The sequence below is a fragment of the Pituophis catenifer genome, unplaced genomic scaffold, assembly GCF_029215685.1.
Source record: "Pituophis catenifer annectens isolate HBS135680 unplaced genomic scaffold, rPitCat1.0.hap2 SCAF_1, whole genome shotgun sequence".
NCBI lineage: Eukaryota > Metazoa > Chordata > Lepidosauria > Squamata > Colubridae > Pituophis > Pituophis catenifer.
In genome coordinates this window covers 295,794,478-295,807,885 of record NW_027256881.1, presented here as the reverse complement: position 1 = coordinate 295,807,885, position 13,408 = coordinate 295,794,478, and positions in this window count along the sequence as shown.

The window sequence follows — 13,408 nt, the reverse complement described above, 5'->3', positions numbered from 1 at the left end:
TAACTTATTTTCATTGAAAAGAAGTTAAGATTTCTTTATTAAATTTCTTAAGAAAGGGTACTGAAAAGTAATGAATTCAGCAGAATATACTTCATAGTTTTTAAGACTGCAAATTCAGATCCTCAAAGTGGTTTTAAATGCTATATTTTAAATAAATTATGAAATAACTTCATAAGGTTACAATAACACTATTTAAATTGAACTGTTAACATCTGAAATCTGAATATATTAAAAAACTATTCATGTTTATTCAAAAGTAGTAGTTTATGTTACATAAGGTTTTTATGCTAAAATAAAAAGTTAATTTTATTTATTTATTTATTCAATTTCTATTTAACATACTGTGGCTGCTATATAATCATAGTTTACAAACTCAACAATAGTATGTAAGCAGCATATGGTGTGAGAATATTATCTAGAATTTAATTTGTAATAAAACTATGAACAATGTTTTGTTATGATAAAATGATATATACAACATACAATTTCCATTTAAGGGAAAAGTTTAATAATTACATTAAACATAAAATATTAATTAAAGCATCTTTTGTAAGTGAAGTAGGATAGCTCTATAAATTTATCAAAACAAAATAAATGTTCTTATTCTTTATAGCAGAAAGTGGTATTTGACAGCATTATTAAATTTATTTAGAAATTACTTGTGGATTCATGAAATGGCAAAAAAAATTCCATATTTTTTGTGATTCTGGAGTATACAATAAGATGTTGCCATATTACAGAGTTCTAAACTTGGATTTCTAATGTTTCTTAAGTTGGTGTTGCAACAACAAATTACAGATGAAGCTTCCTCTTATCCAGGATTTGGTTATGTAGGAGGATGCTCACCCTTAATCTGCATGTGCGGATCTACTATACAGTAGCTAGAACTTGGAATGTAGTTAGAATGTTCATAGACCCTGTATACTGCACTGAGAGTTTTGCATTGCACTGATAATCTAAGTGAACATTAGGCTGAGTAAATTCCCATTTGGCTGAGAAGGTGACAGAATTTTGGAAGGGTATATAAAAACTGTACATAAAACTGATGCAAGGGTTTTTCAATTTAAGTCATTTCATTTCACTATTTTTAATAATAAAAAAATCTCTCTCTCAGGAATACACAAATATTCATATCCAGAAGAATGAACAGCCCATTTAATTTTCTGGAAAGTCACTGTCTATAAGGAATTATAATATCGTTTATAACAAATGAGAACGAAAAACTTAGTTGCTAGGAAATATTAAATCATTAGTCAATTACTAAAAGAGAAATAAATAAATAAATGTATAATAAAATATAAATAAATAATGTAATGGGATTGCAAGTGTATTTTTACAGGTAGGTGAAATTTGTAATTAAAAATACTTTTATATTATAGAAATATTCAATGTCATAATGATACATAATCACATACCTTGCTGAAATAACTATTGCTGTGTTTGCATTGTGTTGAGGGAAAGGAAATTGCACTTTCATAGTTGAGAAATGTGACATATCAGCCAAGGCAATTGTTGGCCTTTGGACCAGCAAGATTAAAGTTCAGATTTATAGCACAAGAGAATATTCCCCAAATAGAAATATTCTGTTGTTTTTCATTGTTTTTCTACTATATTTTAGATTAAATTGCCATGCAGAATTGTGCCAAAAATCATCATAGAGGCTTTTTAAAGTAGCAAATTATTATCCAATAGTTATAAGGGTCTTTTAGGAATTGGAAAAATCCCGTTCCAGTTAATTTTACAAAACTATAAAAAGTTTTCTACCTAAAACCACTAGTTTCAGGTTAGAGCAAGAAACAAGATTGAATTTTAAAAAGTAATGGCAATAATAATGACTTGTTAAAAGTACTTTTGCATTTACAAAATTGTAACAGAGAATGGCCAATGCCTATAAATTTAGCATGCTTTACACTATAAAATGAAGTTTCCCTTACTTGTCGCATAAAGTAGTTGCTTACAGTAAGTAATATTTTAATAGACTAACAGTCAGTGTTATATTGCAAAAATACGTAGATGGTAACCCTGTAGATTATATATAGGAGTGAGTCCTATTAAAATCAATGTAGCCTCCTTCTAAATAGTCTTGTGCAAGACTTCAGTTTTAATGAAGTATTCACACTGTTTCTGTAGGATTTCTATAGTTTCTCTCCTAAATTAGGAGAAAATATTTTTAAAAAATAGCAGAGCAGAGAATGTGTTTTGCCGGTTTTGTTATTCAAGTTCAGTTTGGTTCTAATTATTGATTTATGAATAGATTTTTATAGACTTGTATTAAACATTGCATTATGATTAAACATTTTGGAATATATATCTGAAAGATTCACAAATGATTCCCAAGCTATTCCAGTTTGGGTTGGGAGTGGGGGGGAGAAACTAAATGTCTAATCCCTTCATATTTAAAGTTATTTCTGGAAATATTTCTCATTCCATGCACTTCAAATTGTTGTGCAGTTCAAAAAACAAAAACAACCTAGTATTTTATTACTAATGATATTACATACTTCATGATATTAATCTTCATATATATTGAATATGTATATACAGTATATGTGGGTGTGGGTGAGGGTGTGTATCCCACTTGTATATAAATACTTTATATTTATACGTAGCAAATGCTCACTTTTTCTATTAAGATGATATTCTAGATGTAATGTACAAAGTAGAAATAGTTTCATCTTGAATGGTAGAAATAATGGGGACAAGATTACTGCTACCCTCACTGCATGAAAATGGTGTTCAAACCAAACACTATAGACACAAGTTTTCAGCCGAAAGTATCTCTTTATATTGAAATGCTCCTTTTAAATGAGACCAACTTGGGGAAAATGCTTTTGTATAAATTTAGAAATTATGAAAGTTGAAAATGTAATAAATTTTGTTTCCTTTTGTCCCTATTGTTTCCTAAGCTGCAAACATTTGAAGAAATACTTTTCAATAAAGAAATATGTATGCTTCATAGAATATATAAAGCTATATTTAAATATCAATATCATATGAACATATGTGCTATGTTTTATTTTCCTGAATTTTGAAAAATTATTAAAGTTTAAATGTGATATACAAGTGTTTATTAAAATTATAAGGAAGACGTACTTAAGAAATGCTCAAGATATATACATATTCAACTGGTTTGCATGTAAAGTGATCTATTTTTCCTTAATAGGTTTTTTTTTTACTCAGAAGTTAACTATAATCAGTTATAAGATGTGTTTTCAGTCCTTGAAGCTGTTGTACTCAGTCTGTCTTTCACACCTACCCAACTAGAAGAATCTCTTTTGAAAATATCATTCTCTGATGTCAATGGAGAATAGCGAAGTTGTGAAAAACTCTGTTGTCCTGTAAACACAGCCTCTTTTTGCAGATGTGATTAACAAATGAATCAAATATGAGAGAAGCATAGAAGCCAGTGGGTAAAAAACTGTTGTTTACCTTCATCACAAAAGCAACTGCTCATTTTGGGTATACAATGAAACAGCCACAAGTTTTCAAAAAGCCACTACAAATAGCTGCTAATTAAATCTATAAAAAAGAAAATGGTTAGTAGAGCATGAATCTCATTGCTGCTGGTCTTGCCAGAATATTATTTTTGTGACTCTGCATCCGAAGCTTGTTTTATTCATGTGCAGCATTGATTCCATTTTATAGTTATCATTCTTAACCACAAATCTTATTCATTTGCTGAGATGAATGAGCTGTGTTCTGGAAATGCCCAGCTTGCCTCCACTATACTCCATATCTAATTTAAAGAGGACACATATTTCTGGCAACGTGTGACAATTATTCTCTTCTGCCTTCTAGAAAGGAGAAATGAATTTACAGATGAAACAGTTCAGATAGACACAATTCCTATAAGCCAGAAGAGCTGAAATAGATTGCATCAAAAAACATTTTTTCCTATTAAATATCTTTTAACAATGTCTTATTTAGCTATGAAAAACAATATCTATTTTCCCATGGTTTTCTTTTACCCTGCAGTGGGAATTTTTTTAAAAAAAAATTCATACAGGGCCAACTTCCAATGACCTCAGGAAAGCAGGACCAGTTTAGGAGTGCAGTGACTCTGAGGTTGCTTTTCAATCATTGAGGTAAAATAAAATAACAGTTGTAGAATCCCAAATGATAGATTTGTTGCTTTCCATTAGCAGTTTTCTTCTTCATTGTGCCAGCAAGAAAGTAATAGCGTAAAAGTAAACAGTAAAGAGAAAGGACTGGAAAACAGCCATAGGGAAGAACTCTACCTTTTGGGAGGCTACTTTCAAAGGGGCGTGTGGGGAAAAATAGAGGGTTTTTTTTTCATGTTTCTTCCTAAAAAAGGGATGACAGTTAGGTTTGCAAAGGCAAAACTCATATTCATTCTGTTGCCATTTGCTTTATACCTTTTAAAGTCACAAATCTTAGCAAAAATTAATGATCGATCCCATGCCAAGGGAAATACAGTAAAAATAATGAAAACAGACTTTAATGTAGTAAAAAAAATTGGTGTGACAAGTGAGGCTTCTTTCTACACTCTTAGAATTGTAGATGAATTTCCCTCCCCTTTAATTTGGCCACGTATAGTTTTATTTGGATTGTTAATTATCATAGTTCTGGTGAAAATTTGAAACTAAATTTAAGGATGAATGTATTGACCGATTATTTTACCCATAGAATACCATAAAAACATGTGTGTATGTTATTGATTTCAATCATTCATTTTAAAAACTGTTTATTGATATATTTTGTTGGAGAAATCACCACTGTATACTAGACATGTCTGTGCTTGAGTATTTAACATTAATGCTTCATTGCAATAAAATAAATGACTGATATTGGGTTAATACTATTATTCCATGACTTATGGCATAGTTTCTTGAAGGCCAGGGATGTCCAGGGTTAAAAAAAAAAAAGATGTGGCCACAATCTATTGCGTTCAAAGCTTAATTCAATTTCAGTTGTACCATCATGGCCACCAGTCTCACTTTTTTAAAAAACCACACCTCACAGGTGATTCTGTCCAAAGCAATGTAGCTATTTGTAGAAATACATGCAGGATTCAGTGCTTGTGTTTCTGCTTGTGTAGTCTGACTGCATCTACTTCTGTTCCCCCTACAGTATCTCCATGCATTCCAAATCTACTCAAAAAGATTCTCTGGAGCAGATGGAAGGCATGGAAAAATATCCAGTAGAAGTTAAAGTCATTTTCTTGGCAGATGCCATTCTATTAGCAGAATGTATATAACAATACACATTCCATAACTAAAATGCAGGACAAAACATGTAAATTCATTTTATTTATTTATTTATTTATTTATTTATTTATTTATTTATTTATTTATTTATTTATTTATTTATTTATTTATTTATTTATTTATTTATTTATTTGTCCAATTTATATGCCGCCCTTCTCCGTAGACTCAGGGCAGTTTACAATGCATTATAGCAATAGCCTGCATACTTTTATGTATATACCTGCTTATTAGGGCTTTCAGCCTCCCCCAAGCGATGTTCTTCTATACAAAGCTGGCTTATTGCCCCCACAATCCGGGTCCTCAATTTACCTACCTCGAAAGGATGGAAGGCTGAGTCAACCTTGAGCCTGGTGAGATTTGAACTCGCACTAATTGCAGGCAGCTGGCAGCTAAGTGCTAGCACTTAACAGCACTTAGTCTGCTGTACCACCGAGGCTTTACATTACATTATCATATATTATTGGACAGTTTTTCCCAAAAATACTATTTTTTGCCCACTTATTCAAAACATTTCCCCCCAAATAATTTTATGAAGAATAATTCTGAAAAAATGTAGGGTTCTAGTTAAGATAATTAAGCTTTTTAACATATACCGGTACATCTTTCCATTCCTCAGGAAAAGTAATAATGGGTAATTTTTAAAAAGTTCAAAGGAGCAAAGAATCTATAATAGTAGATTAACATTTGCATTTTTAAATGTTTTATTTTTGTTACGTCCACATAAGATACTCATCCGTATGTCTGCAGATAGCATTTTTGTTTTCTAAACAAAAGTGAAATCTTAATATATTCAGGAAGAGGATCAAGGATTGTCATTTCCTAAGATTAACTACATCTGTTACTAATCATAAAACCTCAGGCTAGTTTTCAAGTAACCATCTCTGATTTTATTGAATGATTAATTAGTAGTCAAAGTCAAATATTTATTACAATCAAAGACCAGTACAATTAAAAATACTAAAGAGTATCTAGTTAAAAATTCTAGAATAAAATAATAACAAATAAAATCTATGTTAAAATCATAATTTGGAATCCTATCTCTCAGTTGCACATATACAAGAACACAGCCTAAGCTATAATATAATATTAGTTCTTAAATTGTGAAGGCCTATAGTCATTAGATACTAATATGCAACATGGTGATAATACCAAAAGATTTAGTACAATAATTGTGTAAAAATATACAGCGGATTATTCATCAGGTTCTGCTGCCGCACAGAATCTAGCTACCTGTGCTGACTACGATCCATTTGTCTTTAAGCAGCCACTGAAGGTAAATGGTATTGGAATGACCAGGATACCTATTAATTATTGGGAAAATAAATTTTGTTCAAATGTCTCTATAAAAAAATCAGCAAAGAAGGACATGTCCAGAAGTTTCTACTCTCCAGAATCCTAGGGACAGAGCCTTTCAACCAGTGGTATCTCTTTGCCATCCAGAATGGCTGATGGAATTGCATGGCATTTCCATCTTGCCATGCAATTGCCATGCATTCCGATCTCTAACTGGCAGGGGTGACAGTATATTTGATAGAATCTGGAACCAGAAACAATGGAGCTTACTCTAAGTCCGCTTGCCTCTCTGTGTCCTCTACCCTTTGTCTCATGGTTTGTTTTACCTGATCATACAGGTAGTCCTCAACTTACGACCACAACGGAGCCCAACATTTATGTTGCTAAGTGAGAAATTTGTTAAGTGAGTTTTGCTCCATTTTACGACTTTTCTTGCCCCGTTTGTTAAGTGAATCACTGCAGGTCTTAAATTAGTAACATGGTTATTAAGTGAGTCTGGCTTCCCCATTGTCTTTGCTTTTCAGAAGGTCACAAAAGGGGATCACGTGACCACAGGACACTGGAACTGTCATAAATGTGACTCAATTGTCAAGCACCCAAATGTAAATCATGTGACCATGGATATGCTGCAATGGTAATAAGTGTGAAAAATGGTCATAAGTCACTTTTTTCAGTGCCATTGTAACTTTGAACAGTCACTAAACGAACTGTTGTAAGTCGAGGACTACCTGTAGTCTATTTCTAGTACTGAGGTTGGAGAAAAGCCTAGTTTAACAAGGTTGGACTCAACAGGCTTGATCCATGAAGAGGAGTATTTATCTTGGAAGATTAATGGTGCAAGACCTTATGGATTGAAATTAAGTTTTAGCCAAATATTTAAGGAAGCTGTACAGATTCTTGCTTCAACTTTTATCAGTCCTGTCTCCAATGCATTTGAAACACTAATGACTTGGCCAGAAAAAAGCTTAATTACAGCAGGAACATAGTATCCTTCCTCTGTATGGAAAAAAATTGAAAATAGTCTCAGCTGATCTTTGGCCAGAGGTAGCTGCAAGTTCACAGTGCACTTTTCTTGAGTCTGTGGCATGTTTGACCACACCTAGATACTTAAAGGTGATCACTTGCTCTGTGTGATGTCCATTAAGATACTATGAGCAGAGTTTTGTCCTTTTAGCAAAGGCCATAACATTAGTTTTCTGGTAGTTTATGTCCAGTTTGTCATTAAACTGGACTAGGTTTGCAAGGCTCTTTTGAGACCTAACAGGTGTCCTGGACAGGATTACAGCATCATCTGTATAGAGCAACAGAGTGATGCTTCGATCCCCTATTTTGAGGAGATTAGTGATTTGGTTTATTTAACCATTTTATCATATCATTAATGTAGAAGTTAAGTGGAAATGAGCACCTCGCTACGCTTCAGATATTTCTGGGTTGAAAGGATTAGCCAATTATAAGTTGTTGCCTAGGCGACATCCAGATGTGTTTCTGGGCAAGATCTGTTTAATTTGTACAAATTTTAATCTTGTATTTTAAATTTTGTGTTATATAGTATGCCTTATTTTAATTGTGATGTTTCTGATACGAATAAACAAAACGGAGAAGTTGAAGAGCAGGGGGACCAAAATGCATCCCTGATTAATTAGTATCCTACCTGTCTTCCCAAAGGATAATATAGTAGAACAAGCTGAGTTTATAATCATGGAATATTTTCTGTATTCGCACGCAGCACATCTTCATAGTATGCAAATTTAGTGGGTTACACTTCAAGTTCCCTGTTTGTATTCTAGGCTTTAGAAGCCACAAGAGATTTGGTGAAATCCAGATCAGTACAAGATAGGCAGAAAGGGGAGGAAAAGCATTGTTAAAAAAAGCATTCCAACCTATTCGGCAGCTTCACAGGTCTTAATGAGAAGATAACTCATCAACTCATTTGTTGTTTTCAGGAAGTGCACCCAACGTAAATGAAGGAACTGTTTGAAGAAGGATCACAAGAAGGGAGGGGACTGTTTGCGATTCAGCTTGGTAAAGGCAGACACCAATTTACTTAGGAGTTCTGTAACTCACAGGTTTTGTTCCCCCACCCCCACCCCATCTTATTGTCTGGTCTTTATCTGGTGTGATTCATGGCTTGGGAACTGAGGAGATGGAAAACATTTCAGAAACTGATACCTTTGTTTCACCAGATAAACACAGTGTATGAGATTTACCTTTAGGAAATAAGACACACCAGGAAGCATTCGGAGCCAGAAGTTAAAATTTGAAATATTTAATTCATTTCCTAGATTACTTTGGAGCAAAACTGTGTAAAAGAATAAGAGCTTTAAAGAATGCATAGCAGATTGCGTGTTATCATTTCCACTATCTTCCTACCAAATAGCATACAGAAAATGATTGAATGCAGAAAATGATTGCATATTTTATCAGCAAAGCAATTCTGTGAGGTAAAACCCAGGCTATTCATGGAACAAAAAGTGTCCTGGCAACAAGATTTAAGTTAGAGAAATAATTTGTTTCTCTGATTTTCTAAACAACTGCACAGAATACATCAAATAGAAAGCAAAGCTGTGTCTAGTTTGACTTTTAATGAATACAGAAAACGGTGCATAAACAAAAGCTCCATTGTGCAGTTCTGATCATCTTACATGTCAGATGCAAGATAACCAAATGCTGCTATGCAGGTGTGCTTATATGAGTGCAAAAGGCATGCATTTCGTCACCTCCACCATCCTTTTAGCCCTCATGTGAGAAGTCTGAATGCCTGCATAGGGCAATCAGTTGCAAAGATTCACGTTCAGACTTCTGCTGGTGGAAAGAGTCTTTCTGGCACCTGCTTTCTGGCAACAGAAGAGAAGGCATAATATCCTGTGATTCCCTATGTGGTCCTGAGATCCTTGCAGGGCTGCAGAAAAGTTTCTGCTGAATCGAAAAAACCCGTTCTCCAATGTTAATGTGTTAAAAACAATTTAATCCCTATTACTCCTTATGCTTTCCTTCCTGATTTGCACTTTTCCTTTTCTGAAAACTGTTACCGCCATACAAGTCTATAGGAGTTGAGTGTGAGTAATGAGTTGACTCATTATACTTCTGTCAAATTGCAGGGAATTGCTCCTTCGATGAAATCTGTAATGGTGGTTTCTTTTCAATGGACCAGGCAAACTCAGAGCTGACTTTCTAAGGCCTTTTTTAAATATACTATGGGAAGACAGTCAGTTGCCCAATTAGTGTTACAGAGCACAGAGAAAAACATGTACTCCTCCACCAGCTGCACAAATCTTAAACATTGTGTATTGGATAAAAAACTAAATATTAAACAAATGATCCAGCACAGTTCTTTCAACCCATCTTATTAAATTATAAAATGTCAGCAAGCAGAAGAAAAAGAAAAACTGCTGAACCATTGAAAGGTCTTTTAGGAAACTCTATTATACTACCAGCTGATAATAAATCTTAGTGCTCAGAAAAAAATAGGAAGGATAGGAAGAATAAAAAAAAACTTTGAACAAATAAAATTATTCTCCCTTTTAGCATGAAATGGTTTCTTTTCTCAAAACTAGGTTGTTAGCAGTTAATTAATTATTGACTTGATTCCTGTCTGGGCAAAATGCCAAGGGATCTTTTTCATCAATCATTTTTGTTTCCTGGAGAAAAATTCTTGTTTGGGCAGCTTAGAAAATTGTTCCAATTTCTTTCCAGCATGATTTTTTACCAGAAAAAAGGGTACTTTGCAAAACAGGCATTTTATTTGCACAAGTTACAGTTTGATGGATTAGTCTGATAGAAAGACACTGGCACTCTAATTAAGCAGCTCACCATTCTTAACATGAAGAGATCAAATAATATAACAGTTGTGAGCACCGTGCAGCAAGTTCATAGACAGAGTGCTTAAATAACGTCCTTTAGTTTAATCTTCATCTGCCAGCATGGTAATTCCAATAGTCATAGCAGTTGTTATAATCTAGCAAATCAGAATGGCACCGAATTGTGGGAACCTGCCCAGGGGTGAAATGCTCCCGGTTCGGACCGGCTCGGGCGAGTAGGTAGCAATGGCGGCGGGCAGTTTGGAGAACTGGTAGCAAAAATCCCTGCCATGCCCAGCCATGCCCAGCTGAGCCACGCGATCATCAGAGGCTTTTTTTCTTTTAAATGCCTCTGACGAGCTAAGCTCTGATGATCCAAGCTCTGACGATCCCAGCTGAGTTGTCTGTTTTTTAAAAACCCTCTGACGATCAGGCAACTCAGCTGGGATCGTCAGATCCTTTTGAAAGCATTTTTTTACATGGTTTTACATGTAAAATATGGTTTTAAAAATTAAAAAAAAAATTGGCCACGCCCACCCAGTCACATTACCACATAAGCCACGCCCACATTTCATTTTTTCATTTTCATTTTATTTGATTTCTATACCGCCCTACTCCTGAAGGACTCAGGGCGGTGCACAGCCAAACAGTAAAACACATACATACAAAATTTAAAAGTAGAATTAAAATCAAATTAAATAATTTTGGCCCAGACAAATTAAAACCCCAAACTATTTCAAACCAATTTTAAAATTGAATATATAAAATACTAAAAGATATTTAAAAATTAAAAATCTTTTATAAAAGAGGGAGAAGATTAGGCCAGGCCCGCCTGGTGAAATAATAAGGTCTTTAAAGCGCGGCGGAAGGTGCGCAGATCCGGGATCCTCCGTATCTCCGGGGGGAGCTCGTTCCAGATAGTAGGTGCCCCCACAGAGAAGGCTCTTCCCCTGGGGGCCGCCAGTCGGCATTGTTTGGCTGACGGCACCCGGAGGAGGCCCTCTCTATGGGAGCGTACCGGCCGGTGGGAGGCTATTGGTGGTAGTAGGCGGTCCCACAAGTACCCAGGTCCTGAGCCATGGAGCGCTTTAAAGGTGGCAACCAAAACCTTGAAGCGCACCCGGAAGACCACCGGGAGCCAGTGCAGCTCGCGCAGGAGAGGTGTTACATGGGAACGCCACGTCGCTCCCATTACCACCCGCGCAGCTGCACTCTGCGCCAGTTGGAGCCTCTGGGTGCTCCTCAAGGGGAGCCCCATGTAGAGAGCGTTGCAATAGTCCAGGCGGGAGGTGACAAGGGCATGAGTGACCGTGCGTAACGAGTCCCGATCCAGAAAGGGACGCAACTGGCGAATCAGGCGAACCTGATGAAAAATCCTCCCGGTCATGGCCGTCAAGTGTTCTTCTAAAGACAGCCGTGAATCCAGGAGGACGCCCAAGTTGCGCATCCTCTCCGTGGGGGCCAATGATTTGCCCCCAATAGTCAGTGATGGCACCAAGTGACTATATCGGGACGTCGGAAACCACAGCCACTCGGTCTTGGATGGGTTGAGCCTGAGCCTATTCCTCCCCATCCAGATCCGCACGGCCTCCAGGCACCGGGACATCACTTCAAGGGCATCGTTGGGGTGGTCTGGGGTGGAGATGTACAGCTGGGTGTCGTCAGCGTACTGGTGGTACTTCACCCCAAAACCACAGATGATCTCGCCCAGCGGCTTCACATAAATGTTGAACAGGAAGGGCGAGAGGACCGACCCTTGCGGCACCCCGCATATGAGGGGCCTCGGGGTTGACCTCTGCCCCCCTGTCAACACCGACTGCGACCGGTCAGAGAGAAAAGAGGAGAACCACTGCAACACAGTGCCTCCCACCCCTAACTCTTCCAGCCGGTGCAGCATGATACCATGGTCGATGGTATCAAAAGCCGTTGAGAGATCTAACAGGACCAGGACAGAGGAGCATCCCCTGTCCCGAGCCCTCCAGAGATCATCTACCAATGCGACCAATGCCATTTCCGTGCTGTACCCCGGCCTGAAGCCCGACTGGAACGGATCTAGATACATTGTTTCATCCAGGTGCTGGGGGAGCTGTTGCGTGACCACACTCTCAACAACCTTCGCCACGAAGCGAAGATTGGAGACCGGACGATAATTTACCAACATTGCCTGGTCCAGGGAAGGCTTCTTGAGGAGAGGCCTCACCACCGCCTCTTTCAAGGCGGCGGGAAAGTCACCCTCACCCAGCGAAGCATTTATAATCCCCTGGAGCCAGCCTCGTGTCACTTCCCAGGAAGCCAGTACTAACCAGGAGGGACACGGGTCCAATAAACAAGTGGTCGCGTTCAGTCTACCCAGAATCCTGTCCACGTCCTCAGGGGTCACAGGATCAAACTCGTCCCAGATAACATTCTCAAGACCTGCCCCTGTCTCTCCCCCTGGGACTACCCAGTCGGAGTCCAAATCTTCCCGAATCTGAGTGATTTTGTCAAAATCCTCGGCTCTACCCTCCAAGGGGTCCTCCCGCGTTTCCTGATGGAGCAGGGAGTGGGTCACCCTAAAGAGGGCAGCCAGGCGGTAGTAGAACCGGTACAGAACCAGTAGTAACAAATTTTAGATTTCACCACTGAACCTGCCTTAGATATTGGCTTTTCCTTAGAGTCTGTATTTCAGGAGACATAGATGTATTATTTACTGTATTGAATTTGATGCTTCCAAACTTCAAATTACACTGGATGGTTTATTATATACTGGGCAGTATAAAAATAATACACAGAAATAACTAATATAAAACCAAATTAGAAGGAATGAAAAAGAAGGAACAAGATGACAAATTTGTCAGATATCTCCATACATCCCATCAATAACTAGCGGGGTGTCAAACTTATGTCATCACGGCGGCATCACATAACGTATCGGGACTTTTTTCTCCTTTTGCTAAACCGGGCATGGGCGTGGCCAGCACGTGACATGGGCCAGGAGTTTGACAGCCCTGTTGCATAGCGAGCTCCAGCCACTTTAGTCCAAGGCCTGGGAGAACAGCTAGTTCTTTGTGGACCTCTGAGCAGGATGAGAGGCATCCAGATTTCAGAGGA